The following is a 7,093-nucleotide window of genomic DNA, read 5'->3' as shown; positions in this document are numbered from 1 at the left end:
ATATATATATATGGCATAACATTATATTGTATCTATTATTGAACTCACTAAGCGTCACCGCTTACCCCACTCAATGTTTAACAATTGCAGGCAATAAGCAACCAGTATAGTTATGTACTGTCGGAAGATTTAGAATAGTTTTTACTATTACTTTTGTACTTCGGTTTATGTTTGTATAAAATTACAATATCCTGGGTAGTTATGTAAAATATTAAAACATAGTCGGTTTCTATTCAGTCTTTTGTAATAACGTTATCAATGTAAGATATTGTTTAATAAATATGCATGTAGCATGTTTTGGAGTAATAATGTTTCTTCATATGAAAGTTGGGGTCTTTCAACTTAGACAATTTACAAACAATTCATGACAGTCTAACCTGATTACTTACTTCCAAAGTATGATCGACTCTGGATAATTTGAACAATCTAATTATTCTGGAAGTAAAATATGCAAAAGTGAAACAATATTAAACAATCGACACAAGACACTAAACTTTACTTATAAATAAATCTCAATTACTTAATCATCAAATTTCAATTACATTTATCTATTACAAGTTTCTAAACATACTATCTAATCACTAAAAGTAATATCATCCATCAGACCAATGCTCCTCGCATGTTGCAAATGCTTGATACTACTCAGACCCTTTGTAAGGGGATCCGCAAGATTCTCTTCTGACGATACACTCTTTACTATAAGGAGTCCTTCTTCTACCCGATGTCTGATGAAGTGGTATTTTCTGTCAATATGCCTAGATCTACCATGATCCCTTGGTTCCTTCGTTAAGGCAACCGCTCCTTCGTGATCACAGAAAATCTCCATAGGCTTGTTAATGGCTGGTATAATTCCAAGGTCTGTAACGAAGTTCTTCAACCATATCGCCTCATTCGATGCTTCACTCGCTGCTATATGCAGTGATCTGCACGTGGAATCAGCCACAGTCTCCTGCTTGGAACTTTTCCAAGTAACTTCCCCTCCATTTAAGGTGAATATCCAGCCCGACTGAGAGCAAAAGTTATCTCTGTCGGTCTGAAAACTGGCATCACTATACCCTGTCACTCTCAAGTCATCACTCCCACCAAGTGTAAGGAACCAGTTTTAATCCTTCGCAGGTACTTAAGAATGTTCTTTACTGCTATCCAGTGAGCTCTACCAGGGTTCCCTTGATATCGGTTTACCATGCTCAAAACCAAAGCCACATCAGGGCGAGTACATGTCATAGCGTACATGATCGAGCAAACAGCGGAAGCATATGGTACTCTACTCATTTCCGCTATCTCGACATCGCTACTCGGACTCTGAGTCATACTCAGCTTGGTATTTCTTTGGATAGACAACTCTCCCTTCTTGGAATTCTCCATGCTAAAACATTTCAGCACCTTTTCCAAGTACGCACTTTGATTGAGTCCTATCAGTCTTCTACCCCTATTTCTCAAAATCCTTATCCTTAGAATACAAGCAGCTTCCCCTACATCCTTCATAGAGAAACACTTCCAAGCCAAGACTTAACCTCTTGCAAGGTCGGGATGCCGTTTCCTATGAGCAGCATGTCATCCACATACAAAACTAGAAAGCTAACTATACTCCCACTAGCCTTGACATACACACATGACTCATCCTCACTTCTCGAAAATCCAAACTCTTTGACTTTCTCATCGAAATAAAGATTCCATCTGCGAGATGCTTGCTTTATCAAGCTTGTATACTCTATTAGGGTACTTAGCATGTACCAAACCTTCTAGCTGACACATGTAAACATCTTCAACCAGCTTCCCATTAAGGAAAGCGGTTTTGACATCCATCTGCCAAATTTCATAATCATGAAATGCAACAATAGCCAACATAACCCTAATAGACTTGATCTTGTCCACTAGTGAGAAGGTATCATCATAGTCAACCCTCGGGGTTTGAGTAAATCCCTTCGCAACCAGCCCTGCCTTGAATGTATGCACATTCCCATCCATGTCGGTCTTCTTCTTGAAGATCCATTTACACCCGACCGTCTTACGACCCGGTACAATGTCAACCAAGTTCCAAACTTGATTGTAATACATGGACTGAATCTTGTTGTCCATTGCCTCTTTCCATTTAGCAGATTCGGGGCCCGCCATGGCTTCCTTGTAGTTAGTAAGTTCATCCAAATTTACCAATGTGTTATCACTGATTAACGTATTACCTTCAGCTGTTATATGGAATCCATCACTACTAGAAAACAACCATTTAATGACACGCACTGATTTACGATACGCATTTTCTGTGGGTCCTAAAAATAATTTTAGCTTTCCAAAATTTGAAGTATAGAGGACACGCATTTATGCGTGCCCTAAAATCAGTGTCTAAAAAAATAATACAAACTCGGAGGGCATTTATCTTAACCGAGTGTCCTCTACAAATGTCGCTTTATATATTTACCCCATCACGTGCGTCTCTTATCACAAAATCGCAGAGACTACTAATTCTAGGGCTTTTTTTAATAACACTCTAAACACTCGCTCTGTACGTGATCTCTAAAATCAATCCGTTCGGCAATCTCGCCTCGTCTCTCTTCCCCTTGCCGGAAACCTCAGGCTCATTTCTCCTTTGGAGACCTTAGGGTTACTTCCCCTCCGACAACCTCAGGCTATCTTCTCCTCGCTGACGACCTTGGGCTCACCTAACCTCGTTGGAGACTACCATGATCAAATTTATAAGCCCCAGGTCTGATTAAGGTATGTTTTGTTTCTTTCCAATGTTTCTTCGCCACCTTTTACCATGATTTGTAACATCATTAGATCACTAAAAATTGATTTCATGCCAAAACTTGTACTCCAGTCTTTACAAACGAATTTCATGAAGTTAGGGTTCAAGAACAGATCAAGTTAGATGAATCCACCAAAAAAAATCTTATAAAACCTCGTTATGTACCGCATAAGCCAAAAAGCCCTCCTATAGGGTTTCGTTCATCAACGATGCCTCAGAACGATCAGTGTTCCCGCGGTACTCCTTGTGTAGTTATTTTCTCTCCATTTTTACCCCTTCTATTTCTATTGTATAATAAATATACCTTTTGAATTATCTATATTAACGTCCTAAGCCTAAAAACCTCTTGTTATGTTTATGCATAGAGAAATTCAGTATCTTGCATTATAATCTAACCTGACATGGTAAGCATACATTTACAATATTTATACCTTTTACTGCGTGTAATCCTTTTTGTTCATATAACTATCTATTGGAGTCTACAGAATGATTCAGACATCGATGAAAATTTTTCTTTTATATAACATATGGATCTTATCACAAAGGGTGTTTATGAACTACAAAAACTGATTAAGGAGAAGAAAGAAAGTCTTAAGAAAACTAAAACTAGAGAAAAAACAAAGAACATGACCATGGACATGCTAGAGCAAGGGAGAAAAAACATGTGAATGAAAGAGAGAAAGAACATGAACATGAATCTTCTAGAGAAAAAGAAAAAGAACATGAAAGACAACACAGAGAAAAGAGAAAAGAGATTTAAGCAAGAAGAACATAGAGAAAAAGAGAAGGAAAAGCAACAACGGGACAAAGAATGTGAGTTGGAGAAAAAGAAGATACAAAGGGATAAAGAAAGAGAAAAGGGTAAACTCAAAGAGAAAAAAAACGAGAATGTTGTGTTAAGATATGAAATTGAAGCTACAAGATCATGATGATAAGATATGAGTTCAACCTGAAGAAAATGTGATTGTAGAAGGTAATATGCATTTGTTGTGTTAAATAAATCTGATTTACCATGGTTATGAATCTAGAGATATAAATATTATATATTGTTTTTCCTCAACAATACGTTCCTTGCAATGTGAAATAGGAGCATAACCAATGGAGATTGACAAGGCTCAACAACTTTGCCTTCTGTTATCCCGAGCTCTGGGCTCTGATGTGACAATTTTAGAAAGTCATAATTCTGAGGTCTGTGTAAATTCTTAACTTTTTATATAATCTCATTTTGATACAGGGTCTTCAAATAATATTTTTACTGATAATAGTGAAAAAAAAGTGGTTTTGAAATGCTTTGAGATAAGTTTTCATTGGTTTATATTAAATTAATATAACTCTTTTAACCATTTTATCAGGTTTCTGTATTCACATTGATTCCAGGTCGCTCTCTTTTGGCATCTAGGTGCCTATATGATGATATTTTTATTATTTTTAACAAAAATATTATAGTAAATAGGCCAAAATTCTAGATTATGAATTGGATTTATGTATTTAGGTCTGGAAAGCTCGAATTTGGACAATTGCTGATGGACATTGTAGCTCAAATTTACAAAAAGGACCCAAAGATATTGTTGTTTTGAAGCACTACAGAGGTCAAACAAACGAGAGGAGCAAAGATGTAACCACAAAACCAGACATGACTGGAATGTGAGTTTTTTTCATTGTTATTTTTTATTTACTTTTTACTGTTACATCTCATGCTTTTGATTTTATTGATAAATGAAATTTGTAATGTATGGGTATGGAACACTACTTGGAATAAGTTCTTATGATGGGCAAGTCAGAATATGGAGTAAAGATGGTAAACTATAAATGGTGATCATGGTTGTGGAAGTGCTGCAGAGCCAATTTGGCAGAGGTGACCTCCATGAAAATACTTTGCTTCTTGTTATGGGTGATCATGGACAAACTATAAATGGTGTGGAAGTCCTGAAGAGGTATGTAATATTGTAAATTTGTAATTGTAGTTCTCTTAAAATGTCATTGTGTAAACTGTAAGGTATGATAATTTAAAAAGTAACACACACACACACACATATATATATATATATGTATATATATATATATATATACAAGTTGAAACATCAATTTTTGCAATAAGTTTGAAAAAGCCTTCACTTCCTATTCCATCAGATTTTGATGCCTCATATTGTAAACTAGATATGGTACTATATCCTATTTATTCTGTTAAGTAATTGTTTTTGACAACATTACCCCTACTATTATTATAACAATACTCATTTTGGTATTGTGTTCACAGGATGGAAGGAAGGTTTGTGTTAGTTCTATTGAACATGTATGATTGTCTATATTCTTAATTCATAATTGCATATCATGTATTGGATTTTCTTTATAATGATCTTCAGGTTTTGTTACAAAGCAAATCTTAATTTAATTAAACTCTACAACTTGATTTTGCTGCAACAGTGTCAGCATTACTTGGGATCTCCTTTCCTTATGGAAGGTATGAATGATATAAACTTTTTATATAATTTGATCATTGTTACATATGAAGTTATTATTTCACCAATTAAACTTCTTTTTTGTTTTTTTTTACTGAAACAACATTGGTCGTGTTAATCCAATGCTATATGGTTTAGTAGCTGGAACATGGAAGAATCTTGAAGAAGGCCTCAGTCAACAAAAATTCAAAGAATGGATGAAAAATTATGCAAAAGTATTTTGTTTCAATTCTTGCCAAGTAAATTTTAACTTGAATACATTTTCTAATTTTAAAATTAAAGTTTTTAAAATTACATTCTAGCCACTCTTTTTTTTTTCCAGATATTCATGTAGGTGAAGAGATACATAGATGTTTACACAGCTTCATCATTTATAGGATTCTCCATTGATGACTTGAAGCAAGTAGAAGAAATAGATGCTAAAGCAGTCAGCACTTGGTCAAACTCAACTTCCTTCCATGCCATGTTATAATGTATTTTTGGATTGTCCTATAGATAGCATCCGAGCTTACAAAGGCTAATTAGTATAGCTTTCGTCTAGACATGATTCCCAATTTATCTTTTTTGTTTTTCTTATTTTGGTTAGTTTTTTTCCTTATTTTCTTTGGTTATAATCTTTACAGGTGCAGAAGGATGACACGATTTTCGATTTATTGGTGCTTCCACCAATAAAAGGCAGAAATATGACCTGGTTCCTTTAATTTTGTGAGACATTTGGTCACCGACTTTATTTGTACGTGATGTTGACAATTTTCAAACCAAGGCATGCGAAAGAGGGTTTCATGTGAGTTTTTCATCAATAAAGTAACTTGTTTGTTACTGTGATTGAATAATCAATCTACTTAGCAACAGATAGGAAAAAAGAAGAAAAAGTGTTGGTAGGATAGTGTCCATATCAATCCACTGTATGTCTTGGGTAGCAAGAGACATGTGAGTCTCATGACCCAATATGAAGTCTCCATGTCAGTGTTTATGGATCCACATCCCATCAGTAGGGCTAGTTTGGGAACCTGCAGAGTAAATTAATGTGCCTAATGAACCTACAAACTTGTATTGCTAGTATCTGCTTCTTGCTTTATTGATATTATATTCTTTCACTGTTGTCTATCCATATACCATATTTACATGCTTACCCAGTGTTGCAGTTTTACCAAATTGGTCATTGCAAATATGGAGAATCTTGCAGATTCAATCACTCCACATCTAAGCCTGAAAACTCTCTCCAGCGACTTAACATTCTCGGTTTTCCAGAAAGATTGGTGATTACAAATTTATCCTTGTATAGCTTTTCATATAGAGAGGTTCAATTTATCCTTTGCTCATGACTTTGTAAGTTACTAAAGTATACTTCATATATCATGACAAAAGTGGGGTTATTAGCGATTTTTCAGTTTTGGATTTAACCCTCTTGCTTCTGCTTTGTTTTTATTGTTAAGCAGATCTGTCAGTCTTGAGTGCATACCTGAATATACATTGATTTTCAGTATTCATCCAAGTTGTAAAATCCTTGCTGCTACCATTGATGTTACAAAGTGAAATCATCTAAACAGTAAAATTGTTGCTGTTACCATCGACCTAATCAATTCTACACATGTAATCAGGTCTGGAGGGCTTGTAGTTGCAAGTTTGTTGACTCTTATGTGTAAAAGGAATTGATAGATGTTTTGGGTTTTTTTTCAGATCTAACTATGGCTACCCCTCTCTTTCTCTCTCATACACACATAAATGGATATAATCAGGTAAGCTTTACCATTCAGTTCTTTCCAAACAAACCAATTATTACAAATAAAATTTGATTTTGGAATAATGATTAATTGAAAAGGTTCATTGTTTCTTTTTGCTAATACTTTAAAGAACTTGCTGTCTGAAAGAACAATTTGTTGATGTCTTA

The sequence above is a fragment of the Lactuca serriola genome, chromosome 6 (genome assembly GCF_051521515.1).
Source record: "Lactuca serriola cultivar US96UC23 chromosome 6, Lser_US96UC23_V15, whole genome shotgun sequence".
Lineage (NCBI taxonomy): Eukaryota > Viridiplantae > Streptophyta > Magnoliopsida > Asterales > Asteraceae > Lactuca > Lactuca serriola.
This window is presented reverse-complemented; position numbering follows the sequence as displayed.